The sequence below is a fragment of the Callithrix jacchus genome, chromosome 5 (assembly GCF_049354715.1).
Source record: "Callithrix jacchus isolate 240 chromosome 5, calJac240_pri, whole genome shotgun sequence".
In the NCBI taxonomy this organism is placed as follows: Eukaryota; Metazoa; Chordata; class Mammalia; order Primates; family Cebidae; genus Callithrix; species Callithrix jacchus.
The window spans coordinates 39,176,381-39,189,823 of record NC_133506.1 but is presented as its reverse complement, the minus strand read 5'-3'; the positions used below and the strand labels follow the sequence as shown (position 1 = coordinate 39,189,823).

The window sequence follows — 13,443 nt, the reverse complement described above, 5'->3', positions numbered from 1 at the left end:
GAAATTCTAGAATGCAGACTGTGTCTCTTGGTATTCGGAACCAATTACCAAGTTTCTGTGGGTGTCTGGCTACCTCTCGGGGACATCAAGGGTCTTAATTAATTATGATCTGAAAGGGTTTGATGTTCCAGGAATAAAAAGGCATGAGGGAGCCCAGAGTATTTTCAGGAACATTAATTATTTAATGGACATTATTCGTAGAAAATTGGGACTGGAAAATGTAAGTTTAAGATGGAAGCAACATGATTATTTTAACCCTAAATTTCATTCACTCTCACCCATCATCAAGAACAGGCTGTTGGTCTGGTAGACGAAAGAGAAGGTTCTAGTCTGAGCTGTGCCATGGCTTTGCTGTGTGGCCTTGAATAGTTCACTGCCCCTCTGGCCTCAGCTGCTTTTTCTTTTTTTAAAATATAATAATTTTCTGGGGTTTTTTGAGACAGAGTCTCCCTCAGTCACCCAGGCTGGAGGGCAGTGGCACAATCTCAGCTCACTGCAAACTCCAGCGATTCTTGTGTCTTTGCCTTCCAAGTAGCTGGGATTACAGGCACGTGTCACCATGTCCAGCTAATTTTTTTGTATTTTTAGTAGAGATGGGGTTTCACCATGTTGGCCAGGTTGGTATCAAACTCCTGACCTCAAGTGATCCGCCTACCTAGGCCTCCCAAAGTGCTGGGACTGCAGGCATGAGCCACTGTGGCTGGCTGGCCGCTTCCATCATCTGTTAGTTTCTGTCCTAGAAGGTTTCCTAGGGGCCTAAGCTCTCCCAAGAATACTTCAGAAAGGTCCCATCCTAGGCCCCCCTTCTGAAGTTCCCATTCAATGGGTCTGGGGTGGACCCCAGAATCTATATTTTAACAAAGCTCATGAACCTGTCTGCAGAGATCTCTGGGCCACACTTCAAAGAGAAGTAGCTGTGACCCTAGAACATCCACGGAGGACCCTTCAGAGGAGATTTGCACATGAAAGATATCCATTTTTATTAGCTGCTTAAATGCTGAAAGGACATATTAAACTAAATTTAAATGAATTCACCCAGTCCTTGATTTTCCTCTTCATCAAAGTTCATGTGGTTAATTCTGGGGTCAAAACATAAAAATGTCCTCTTGTAATTAGCTGCTAATCAATTCACTACAGTGATTTCCCAGAGAAGTCATAATTCTTGTCCACAGGAACTGGAAATGAAACACACACGTAGCTCAGCTCTCTGCTGATAATCTACATATAAGGATATCCTGACTGCACAGAGAAGTTTATAGCTGAAAATATGTGAGCTGGAAGTCATCCATCCACCATGTATACATTCCTTTACTCATTCATTCATCCATTTACTCATCCAACCACCATTCGTCCATCTGTCCATCAATTCATCTCTCTATCCGTCCATCCAAGAAATGCATGTTCTCACTCACAGGTGGGTGTTGAACAATGAGAACACATGGACACATGGAGGGGAACATCACACACTGAGGTCTGTGGTGGGGGATAGGGAAGGGACAGTGGAGGTAGGGAGTTGGGGAGGGATAACATGGGGAGTAATGCCAGATATAGTTCAGGGGGATGGAGGCAGCAAACCACGTCACCATGTATGTACCTATGCAACAATCCTGCATGTTTTTTACATGTACCCCAGAACCTAAAATGCAATAAAATATATAAATAAGAATAAAAATGAAGTATGTCCACCAAAAAAAACTAAAAACAGAATTACTCTATGATATGGTTTTTCTATGTCCCCATTCAAATCTCATCTTGAATTGTAGCTCCCACGATTCCCACGTGTTGTGGGAGGGACCCAGTGGGAGGTAACTGAATCATGGGGACGGGTCTTTCCCGTGCTGTTCTCATGATAGTGAGTAAGTCTCATGAGATGTAATGGTTGTATAAAGGAGTTGTCCTGCACAAGTTCTCTCTTTGCCTGCCACCCTCCATGTAAGATGTGACTTGCTCCTCCTTGCCTTCCACCATGACTGTGAGGCCTACCTAGCCATGTGGAACTGTGAGTCCATTAAATCTCTTTCCTTTATAAATTACCCAGTTTCAGGTATGTCTTTATTAGCAGCATGAGAACAGACCACACTCTATGGCCCAACAATCCCACTTCTGGGTGTGTACCCAAAATAATGGAAAGCAGGGTCTCCAAGAGATATTTGTACACCCGTGTTCATAGCAGCATTATTCCAAATAACCAAAAGGTAGAAGCAGTGCAAGTGTCCATTAAGAGATGGCGGATAAACGAAACATGGTCTAGACATACAATGGAATATTACTCAGCCTTTAGAAGGAGGGAAATTCTAATGCATGCTACAAAATGGATGAACCTTGAAGGCATTATGCTAAGTAAAATAAGCCACACACACCAAAAACAAAACTGTCTAATTATATATGAGGCACCAAAAGTAGTCAAAAACTCCTAGAGATGGAAATTAGAATGGTGATTGCCAGGGCTGAAGGGAGAGAGGAAGGCAAATCATTATTTAATGGGTATGAGAGTTTCAGTCTCGCAAGATAAAAAGAATTCTGGAGACTGGTTGTACAATGCAAATGTACTTTACTGAACTGTACATTTTTAAAAGGTTAAGATGATACATTTTATGTTATGTTTATTTTACCACATTTTTTTTTTCAAATGAAGCACGACTCTCCCTGGAGGCAGGTGTCTGTTCTGTTTGATCTGGAGTCCCAACAAACACATCAAAATGCAATGAACCACAGTCCAAGTGCCGAACGTGCCTTTTATTCACAATCAGCAGAGAAGAGCATTCATTAGATATCTAATGACTGATTTTTAAATTCTTCTTGAAAGACCTGATGTATATATTCGAATCAGCTTGCCCTGCGACCCACTAAAAATGACTCATGACAGTAAATCATACATAATTGCTATCAGTGGAGTTGGCTTGTAAGAATATTCCAAGCATTTAATTGACTTTTAAAAGAATAGCTACAGCACGCTAATTAAATCTCACGTTAGGATATGTGTTAATTGATATTTAATAAGGATGTCAATTGATGTCTAACTAGCCAATATGTCTCTTAAAATGTCAATTAGATACGCAAAGATCCTTTTCAAAGGGACTAGGAGTTAAACACATTGAGGATGTAGTTTGTTAATTTTTTATAATTACAAATCACAACCCTCCCTGCTGACTTTCTCCAGATCATAGAGCCACTTGTGAGCCACCTTGCCTGGTCTGGAAACATGAAACACTGCCCAATTCACACTAACACTCCCCACAAATTTGCACATGAGGTGGCATGGAGAGAGAACTGTGCATGCCTGAGGACTTTCCAGACCTCCCCTTTCCTTCCACCAAACACCCGCTTTCCCAGAATCCACCCCTTCCAACTTTGTGAATGAAATTGTGAATGCTAGCACAGGAAGACAGATTTGAGCTGGACTCGTGTCTCCCTGATAGTCAACTTAAAAAGCTTTTCATTTCTCAGCCAGCCGTGGTGGCTCACACCTGTAATCCCAGCACTTTGGGAGGCCGAGGTGGGTGGATCATGAGATCAAGACTCTCCTGGCCAACATGGTGAAACCCTGTCTCTACTAAAAATGCAAAAATTATCCAGACATGGCAGCACACACCTGTAGTCCCAGCTACTCAGGAAGCTGAGGCAGGAGAATTGGTTGAACCCAGGAGGTGGAGGATGCAGTGAGCTGAGATTGCACCTCTGCGTTCCAGCCTGGCAACAGAGTGAGTCTCCAACTAAGAAAAAAAAAAAGAAAAAAAGAAAAGAGAAAAAGCTTTTCATTTCTCAAAAACTCAGAGTCATCACACTGGCTTCTAGTGCATTGGGCAGCAAGCTCCTTTGGCTTGGTAACAAATGGGAGTAGCCTAAGCTCCTCCATGAGAGTGGTCTGAAATTCACTCCAGTGGCCAGGACTGCTCCACTGCATGTCACTCCTCAGGATGAAGAGAGCATGCAGAAGGGAGAGCAGGAAGTTTGAGGCAATGACCGGGATGAGCATGACCCTAATAATTCTAGGGCTATAGCATTTTAAGGCCCCACTGACCCCACTGCAGGATAACCAAGTAAGACAGCTTCTAGAATAAGCCTTGTGCAGACCATGAATCACTGTAAGATGCTACGTGTCCTCACGAATAACTAGGCAGCTCATGGTGTCATGAGAAGGCTAATCAGGTTTTCATGAGATCTCAGAGGAAAGGGACAGAGTCACAACAGCCCTGTAGTCACAAGCACGGGTTTCAGAATCAGACAGGGCAAAGTTCAAGTTCTAGATCTCGCTAGCTAAATGCCCCTGAACACCTTTCTGAACCTCTTAGAAGAAGCTGGAAAACAGACATGAAGTCGGTTTGTCCCACCCTCTCTGCTGGCAGAGGTCAGAGGTGAAACAGAATGGTTGGCTTCAAGTGAAGATCCCAATTTGGGAGCAAAGAGCTCAGCACTTAGGATCAATCAGCAAAAAGCCTGGCTCCTCTCACTTCTAACTAGAAGGGAAAACCATCAGCAGCTCCAGCCGCTGTTCTAGGAAATGGTTATTCGGTTACCAATAACAACAGTTGCTATGGAGACAGGCGGTCCAGCCTGCCAGCCTGGAATTTCTCTCAGGCCAGGGCCAGATTAGCCACCTCCACACCCTCTCCAAACTAAGAGGCAGCCTGAGCCCCAGTTCTCCCTCAATTAGCTGATCAAGGTGTTTTTCCACTTTATTTTTCCTCCTTCTTCTTGTAAGAAGTTCCCTCTCTTTGAGAGTTAGTTGAGATACAGAGCAAAAGCACTGAAAGTCTTGTGGATTGTGCAATCTCAAAGTCTCTGTAAAGTCCGAGGACAGCTTATGTTGGGGGGTGGTAAACGAAGCAGCTGCGTTTTTGCTCAGGGCTGGAGCAGCATCAGTGAATCCAGAACCTCTTGGGAGGTCTGTGTTGGGGTCAGGCTCCATGCAGAGGCCAGGAGCAGACTGGGATGGTTCTGGATGGATAGCTGGAGACAGTGCACCAGGAAGGATGGTGAGGGCCACACTTAAAGGGACTCAGTTTCTCCAAGTCCTTCAAGGCTGCTCCTGTAGACTAGGTGGCCAAATTAGAAAATGCATCAGAATATTAATGGTAAAAGGAACCAGAGATAAGTGCTCTTCACAGGGAAGAAATTGAAACACTCCAAGGATGGGGCTTAACCACAGTGATCGCAATCTTACACCCAGGAATCTCAACTCCCAGTCTGAGTTTTTCCCACCACAGCATGAATCTGGGTTGTTCCCACAATGATATGTAAGGTGGTGGCATGTTCATAGAGAGCACCATCTATGGTCTGGCTGTCTGCTGAGGTAGGTAGTGAGTTCCCTGTCACTGGAGGTATACAAGCAGAGGTCAGATGCCCTTTGAGCAGAGCGTTTCAGAGGGTTTCAGTCTGGGGAGAGGGTCAGGACTGGATGACCTTGGATCCTGTATTGTGTGAACTCCACTAATTCTACAGTGAGTGGAAGTGTTTCCACTCATGATTCAGAACACAATATCCAGAATTGCTTCAAACAGCTGCATCCAGTTCAGCTATCTGTCCAGCAGCCTATGCGAGGCCTGGCTAGAGGGCTACTCAAAAAGCTACCAAAAGAGCCCCCACTTGTGAGAGATGAAGGCAGGGAGGGAAACAAGAGCTTTTCCCAAAGTCCCAGTGGGAAAAAGACACAGACAGGGCCAACCCAGCAGGTGTGCTCATGGTCTGAGGTCAAGTTTAGAAAACAGTATAATATTGGGCAGGCATGGTGGCTCATGACTGTAATCTCAGCACTTTAGGAGGCCAAGGCAAGTGGATCTCTTGAGATCAGGAGTTCAACACCAGCCTGGCCAACACGGTGAAACCCCATCTCTATAAAATACACAAAAATTAGCTAGGCACGGTGGCGGATGCATATAGTCCCAGCCACTTTGGAGGCTAAGGCATGAGAGTCACTTGAACCAGGGAGGCAGAGGTTGCAGTGAGCTGAGACCGCACTGCCACTGCACTCCAGCCTGGGTTGGTGACGGAATGAAACTCTATCTCAAAAAAAAGCCCTATTTTCCTAATAATACTAGCATGTCATTTGCCTTTCTCTCTCTCCTTTTCCCATGAGGGTACTGTGGAGTTTCCAGAGGCCACATGGCATGTGATGTCACAAAGATTAAATGAAAAAGCAGATATGAGACTCCAGCTGCTCAGTCAGCCGAACATTCAAGATTTACAAAATGTAAAACAATGTCCTTTTCTCACAAATGTTTTTATTTGGGAAATATGGGGTTTTTTAAATTAAGAATGTATTTAACATTTGGATTGCTATTATATAAAAACAGAATCCGTGTGTTGACATGAAGGTGAAGAAATTAGAGCACAGGCACACTGCTGGTGAGAATATAAAATGGTTCAGTCACGATGGACCACAGCGTGACGATTCCTCAAAATATAAAACATTGGAATTACCGTGCGATTCAGCAATTCCACTTCTGGGTAAACACACGAAAGAACTGAAAGTGGAGTCTCAAAAATATATCTTTGTACACCAGTGTTTGCATTCACAGTAGCCAAAAGGTGGGAAAAACCCCAGTCTCCATCAATGGATGAGCAGATGGACACTCAGTGGTGTATACATACAAGGGAACATGCAGCCTCAAAAAGGAAGGCGATTCAGACACGGGCTACAGCATCTGGATGAATCTTGAGGACATTATGATAAGTGAAATAAGTCATTCACAAAGGGACAAACATTACATGATGCCACTTACATGAAATACCCAGAGTAGTGAAAATCAGAGAGACCGAAAGTAGAACAGCACTCATAAGGGGCTGGGGGAGGCGGATGGAGAGTTGCTCATGGGGACACAGTTTCACTGTGAGATGAGGAAAAGATTCTGGAAATGGATAATAGTGATGGTTACACACAATGCGAGTGTACGCAATGCCATTGAACTGTACATTTTAAATGGTTAAGACGGAGCCAGGTGCAGTGGTGCACACCTGTAATCCCAGCACTTTGGGAGGCTGAGGTGAGTGGATTGCTCGAGGCCAGAAGTTCAAGAGCAGCCTGGCCAACATAGCAAAACACTATCTCTACTAAAAATATAAACATTAGCCAGGCATAGTGGTACATGCTTGTAGTCCCAGCAATTCAGGAGGCTGAGACACAAGAATCACTTTAACCTCAGAGGCAGAGGTTGCAGTGAGCCGAGATTACACCACTGCACTCCAGCCTGGGCGACAGAGCAAGACTGTCTCAAAAAAAAAAAAAAGGTTAAAATGATAAATTTCCTGTTACATATATTTTACTACAATAAAAATGAAATAAAATCTAAAGGAGAATGTATAATTGTCATCTGAAAGCTTATAGTAGAAATAAAGTGTCAAAAACAAAAATGTTATCTGGTGTTAAACATGTAATGGGATTCTTGTTATTTTTAAGAGTTAATATTTATAAGCGTCCGAATTTCAATGTCTAGTATCAACAGTGCAGCCCAAATAAACAAAAGCTCCTTGAGGTCCTCAATAATTTTTTGAAAGTATAAAACATTCCTAAGATCAAAAAGTTTGAGAATGGCTACATGATATCAATCTCTCTCTACTTCTATAAATGTTTTTAATTTCCATATGAGAAAAGCTTTTAAATTTTAAAAATAATAATTGACTGTTCTCTTTCCTTCTACCTGTCTGAGCAAATTGATTCACCCTGATGGAATTCAGCAGCCTCATCTGTCAAAGGAGAAGAAAGTTCCAAAGCATGATCCTATGAATCAAACCTAACACCCACAGACACAGGAGCTGCTTCCTCCCCCAACGCCAACCCCCAAGCTTCCGCAGAGATCCGAGCCTCTCTGGGTTGAGGAAGAGAGGGAGTGTTCTCCTGTATTAATCAGGTCCCATTAATTTTTCAAAGTAGACAACAGCCCACTTACTCATCTGCTGTGGAGCCTCATCCATAATTGATCCTGAACTGCACTTACCCGAACAGACCATATAGATGCCGGTTGCACGTAGGGCTCTGGGAGGGTTGTCTGCTAATGAGCCTACTCCAAGTAGTGAAGGCACTCACAGCCATGACACGTGGTAACTTCAATGGGTGGCCTGGCACTGTTCCTTCCATCAAAAGCAACAAGGAAAAGCATGCTCTGAGTGGTTGTTCTGAGGTCATTTCTATGTACAAGTCAACTTAAGGGGAATTAAAAACGATTGGTCTAAGCCAGCCTCGGTAGCTGTGTCTTGGTCCTTTTGGGCTCCTAGAGCAAAACAGCATAAACTGGGTGGCTTGTAACCAAAAGTGATTTCTCATAGTTCTGAAGGCTGGAAAGCCAAGATCAGGCACCAGCATATTTGCTGTCTGGTGAGGTCCCACTTTGTACTTCACAGGTGCCACCCTTCTTGCTGCATCTTCCTGTGGTGGAAGGGGTGAGGGGTTTCTCTCAGGCCTCTTTTGTAAGAGCACCAATTCCATTTATGAGAACTCTGCTCCACGACCAAATCACTTCCTAAAGGCCCCACTTCTTTTTTTTTTTTTTTTTCCCAACGGAGTTTCCCTCTTGTTACCCAGGCTGGAGTGCAATGGCGCAATCTCGGCTCACCACAACCTCCACCTCCTGGGTTCAGGCAATTCTCCTGCCTCAGCCTCCTGAGTAGCTGGGATTACAGGCACGCGCCACCATGCCCAGCTAATTTTTTGTATTTTTAGTAGAGACAGGGTTTCACCATGTTGACCAGGATGGTCTTGATCTCTTGACCTCGTGATCCACCCATCTCGGCCTCCCAAAGTGCTGGGATTACAGGCGTAAGTTACCGCGCCTGGCCCGAGGCACCACTTCTTAATACCATCACCTTGAGGCTGAGGATTTCAACATACAAAGTTGCGAGGAACATAAACATTCAGACCACAGCACCTGCCAGGTCAACCACCCAGGTCCATGCAGACCTCAGCAGCTTCAGCCCCAACACCGTTATAATCACTTCTAACCTTACACCCTCTACCTGAGGCCACACATTTCTCCCTCCATCCCCCACTCCAAAATAAATGGCAGCTGGATTGAATATTTAAATGTTTAAAAAAAGAATTAGGCCAGGCATGGTGGCTCAGATCTGTCATCCCAGCACTTTGGGAGACTAAGGTAGGAAGATCCTTGAGACCAGAAGTTCGAGACCAATCTGGACAACATACCAGACCTCATCTCTACTAAAAATAAAAAATAAAAAAATTAGTGGGGCGTGATGACACTCACCTGTAGTCCCAGCTATGTTGGGAGGCTGAGGCAGGAAGTTCGCTTGAGCCAGGGAGATTGAGGCTGCAGTGAGCTATGATTGTGCCACTGCTCTCCTGGGCGATAGAGTGAGATCCTGTTATAAAAATAAATTTTAAAAAAAACAGAAAGAAAAGAATTAGTATAAGCCCTTAAAGACAACATAAAATGAACATTTATCTGATGAATAAAGACCTTGTAGTGAGAAAGAGAAAAGCAGCCCCTGGCACTGGGGAGCTCACCAGGCACTCATGGTTGGGACCTGGTGTTTTTCTTGTGGAACATAAACAGTCTTACAGAACACCAACGTCAGACAGGGCCATTATGTGACTGCACTGGAGCTAGACAAAAGCTAAACCATTTTGTACTCATATCTGAACTGCGTTAGTTCGCTGGAGATGCCGTAACAAGGTGCTACAAACTCAGCAGCGTAAATTTAAACCACCTCAGCCGGGCACAGTGGCTCATGCCTGTAATCCCAACACTTTGGAAGGCTGAGGTGAGTGGATCACCTGATGTCAGGAGCTGGAGACCAGCCTAGCCAACAGGACAAAACCCGATCTCTACTAAAAGTACAAAAATTAGCCAGGCGTGGTGGCAGGCACCTGTAATCCCAGCTACTCAAGAGTCTGAGGCAGGAGAATCACTTGAACCTGGAGGCGGAAGTTGCAGTGAGCTGAGATTGCGCCACTGCATTCCAGCCTGGGCGAAAAGAATGAGACTCTGTCTCAAAATAAACAAATAAAATAAAAATAAATGATTATCTCACAGTTCTGGAAGCTGGAAGTCTGAGAACAAGGTGTCTGCAGGTCAGAGATCAGGGTGGCTGGCATGGATGCTTTATCTGAGAGTGGTAGGAAAGAGTGTGTCCCAAACTTCTCTCCTAGATTTTTGTGCTTTCTTGGCTTATAGAAGCATAACCCTAATCTTTGCATGGTGTTAAAATTGTATGGAGGCCAGGTGTGTTGGCTAATACCTGTAATCCTAGCACTTTGGGAGGCTAAGGCAGGAGAACTGCTTGATGTCAGGAGTTTGAGGCTAGCCTGGGCAACGTGGTGAGACCCTGTCTCTACCAAAAAATTTTTTATTAACCAGGCATGATGGCACACACTTGCCATCCTAGCTATTCAGGAGGCTGAGGCAGAGAATCACTTGAGTCTAGGAGTTCAAAGCTGCAGTGAGCTATGTTCATGCCACTGAACTCTAGCCTGAGTGACAGAATGAGACTCTATCTCTTAATTTAAAAAAAAACTGTAGTGATAGGTATACAATATGTAAAGATGTAATCTTTATGGCAAAAACAGCACAAATTATGAGGGAGGTAATAGAATTATATTTTTTAAAGCTTATATATGCTATTAAAATTAAAAAGGTATAAATCTGAACTTTATTATTACAAGTTGTTAATTACAATCCCCAGGGCAATCACTAAGAAATTAACTTCAAAAAACCTATAGTAAAGGAGAAAAGAAAAGTATTTTTTAATGGTACACAGGAAAATACCTATCTAATACAAAAGAAGACAATATGGACACATAGAGGAATACAAAAGATTCAATATATATAGAAAACAAATAGTAAATGCAAAATGGACATTGTACTTTATTAGTAATTACAGTAAATATAAATGGATTAAACACTCCAATCAAAAAGCAAATACTGACAGAATGGATTTTAAAACATTATTCATCTATGTGCTATTTACAGAGACACACTTCAGATTCAAAAACACAAATAAGTTGAAAGTAAAAAGATGGAAACAAATACGCCATGAAAACAGTAACTAAAAGAGAGGTGGAGTAGCTATACTAAGATCAGATAAAATAGATGGTAAGACAAAGATATTTTATGAGAAATGAAAAAGGAAATTTTATAATGATAAAAGGATCAATCTACACAAAAATTATAGGCTGTATCCTATATCCAAAGTGCTTGGGACCAAAAGCATTTTAGATTTTGAAATATTTGCACATACATGAGATATTCTGGGGATGAGACCCAAGTCTGAACAAGAAATTCATTTATGTTTCATATGCACTTTGTATATATAGTCTGAAGGTAATTTTATACAATGTTTTTAATGATTTTATGCATGAGGCTGGGCACAGTGGCTCACACCTGTAATCCCAGCACTTTGGGAGGCCAAGGTGAACAGAACATGAAGCCAGAAGTTCAAGATCAGCCTGACCAACATGGTGAAACCCCATCTCTACTAAAAATACAAAAATTAGCTGGGTATGGTGGTGCGCACCTGTAATCCCAGCTACCCAGGAGGCTGAGGCAGGAGAATTGCTTGAACCCAGGAGGCAGAGGTTGTAGTGATCTGAGATTGTGCCATTGCACTCCAGCCTGGGTAACAGAGCAAGACTCTGTCTCAAATAATAATAATAATTTCATGCATGAAACAAAGTTTATATACAGGTATATTGAACCATCAGAAAGCATGTGAGGTCAGGACTGGAATTTGTTCCTTGTGGAGTCATGCTGGCACTCAAAAAGGTTTGAATTTTGAGGTGCTTCAGATGTCAGATTTTCTGATTAAGGAAATTAACCTGTATAAACACACATGAATCTAACAACAGAGTCTCAAAATACATGAAACAAAACTCAACAGAATTGAAGAAGGAAGAAGACAAAAATGTAATAATAATGGATACTTCAATAACCCATTATGATAACAGACGGGATAACTAGACAGAAGGTCAACAAGAAAATAGATATAGTTCAATATAGATAAAGTTCAATATAGTATTGAACGATACTATAAACAACCAGAACTAACATCTATAGAACATTCCACCCAACAAAAGCAAAGAACTTCTTAGGTGCACAAGAAACATTCTCAAAGATAGACCATATGGTAGGCCATAAAACAAGGTTTAATAAATGTAAAATGACAGAAAATATATAAAGTATATTCTCTAACCACAATAAAATAAAATTATAAATTATTACCAGAAGAAAACTTGTAAAATTCACAAATGTGGATATTAACACAGTTTTGACTGACCAATGCTCAAAGTGATAGATATTCTAAATACTTCGGCTTGATCTTTACAGATCCTATGCATGTAACAAAATATCACAGGTACTCCATAAAGGCATATAAGTACTATGTATCAATAAAAAACAAAAAGGAAGAAATTTCAAGCATATTACAAAATACTTTGAGATGAATGAAAATGAAAACACAACATGTCAAACATATGGGATGCAGCTAAAGCAATGCTTAGAGGGAAATTTATAGCTGTAAATGCCAATATTAATAAACTAAGAAAGATTTCAAATCAATATCCTAAACCTCCATCTTAAGAGACTAGAAAAATAAGAGCAAACTAAACTCAAAGCAAGAAGAAGAAAGAAATAATAAAGAGTAGAGCAGAAATAAATGAAATAGAAAATAAAAATTAATAGAGAAAATCAATAAAAGCAAAAGTTGGTTTTTGTAAGGATCAGCAAAACTGGCAAATCTTTACCTACACTGACAAGAAAACAGTAGAGAAGAACTGAAATTATTAAATCAGGAAAGAAATAACATTACTGTCAATCTTACAGAAAGAGAAAGGCTTATAAGCCGGGCACAGTGATTCACACCTGTAATCCCAACACTTTGGGAGGCCAAGGCGAGAAGATTGCTTGAGTCCAGGAGTTCAAGACCAGCCTGGACAACTTGGAGAAACCCCATCTCTACAAAAAAAATACAAAAATTGGCCAGGCGCAGTGGCTCACCCCTGTAATCCCAACATTTTGGGAGGACAAGTCATGAGGTTAGGAGATCGAGATCATCCTAGCTAACACAGTGAAACCACATCTCTACTAAAAATACAAAAAATTAGCCAGGCATGGTTATACTCGGCAGGCTGAGGCAGGAGAATCGCTTGAACCTGGGAGGCGGAGGTTGCAGTGAGCTGAGATTGTGCCACTGCAATCTACCCTGATTACAGAGTGAGACTTCGTTTAAAAAAAAAACTAGCCAGGTGTGGTGGCCCATGCGTGTAATCCCAGCTACTATGGAGGCTGAGGTGGGAGAGGATTGCTTGAGGCTGGGAAAGGAAGGCTGCAGTGAGCCATGCTTGCACCACTGCATTCCAGCCTGTGTGATAGAGCAAGACCCTGTCTCAAAAAAAAAAAAAAAATGTTTACAATGGAATATTATCAATAATTGTAATCCAACAAACTAGATAATCTAGAGGAAATTTGAGAAATTCCTAGGAAGACAAAAACTATC

General features: G+C 42.1%; 1 long non-coding RNA gene across 2 annotated transcripts in view; it reads right to left on the bottom strand.

Annotated features, from left to right (window-relative positions):
* The window catches only part of LOC128932047 (uncharacterized), a 130,849-nt gene that overhangs the window by 72,443 nt on the left and 44,963 nt on the right, over positions 1-13,443 (bottom strand). For both annotated transcript variants that reach the window (XR_008481316.2, XR_008481317.2), the window contains exons 2-3: positions 9,198-9,312; positions 7,935-8,067 (exon numbers count right to left, since the gene is read on the bottom strand). This is a non-coding gene — a long non-coding RNA (uncharacterized LOC128932047). The remainder of the gene's footprint in view (positions 1-7,934; positions 8,068-9,197; positions 9,313-13,443) is intronic.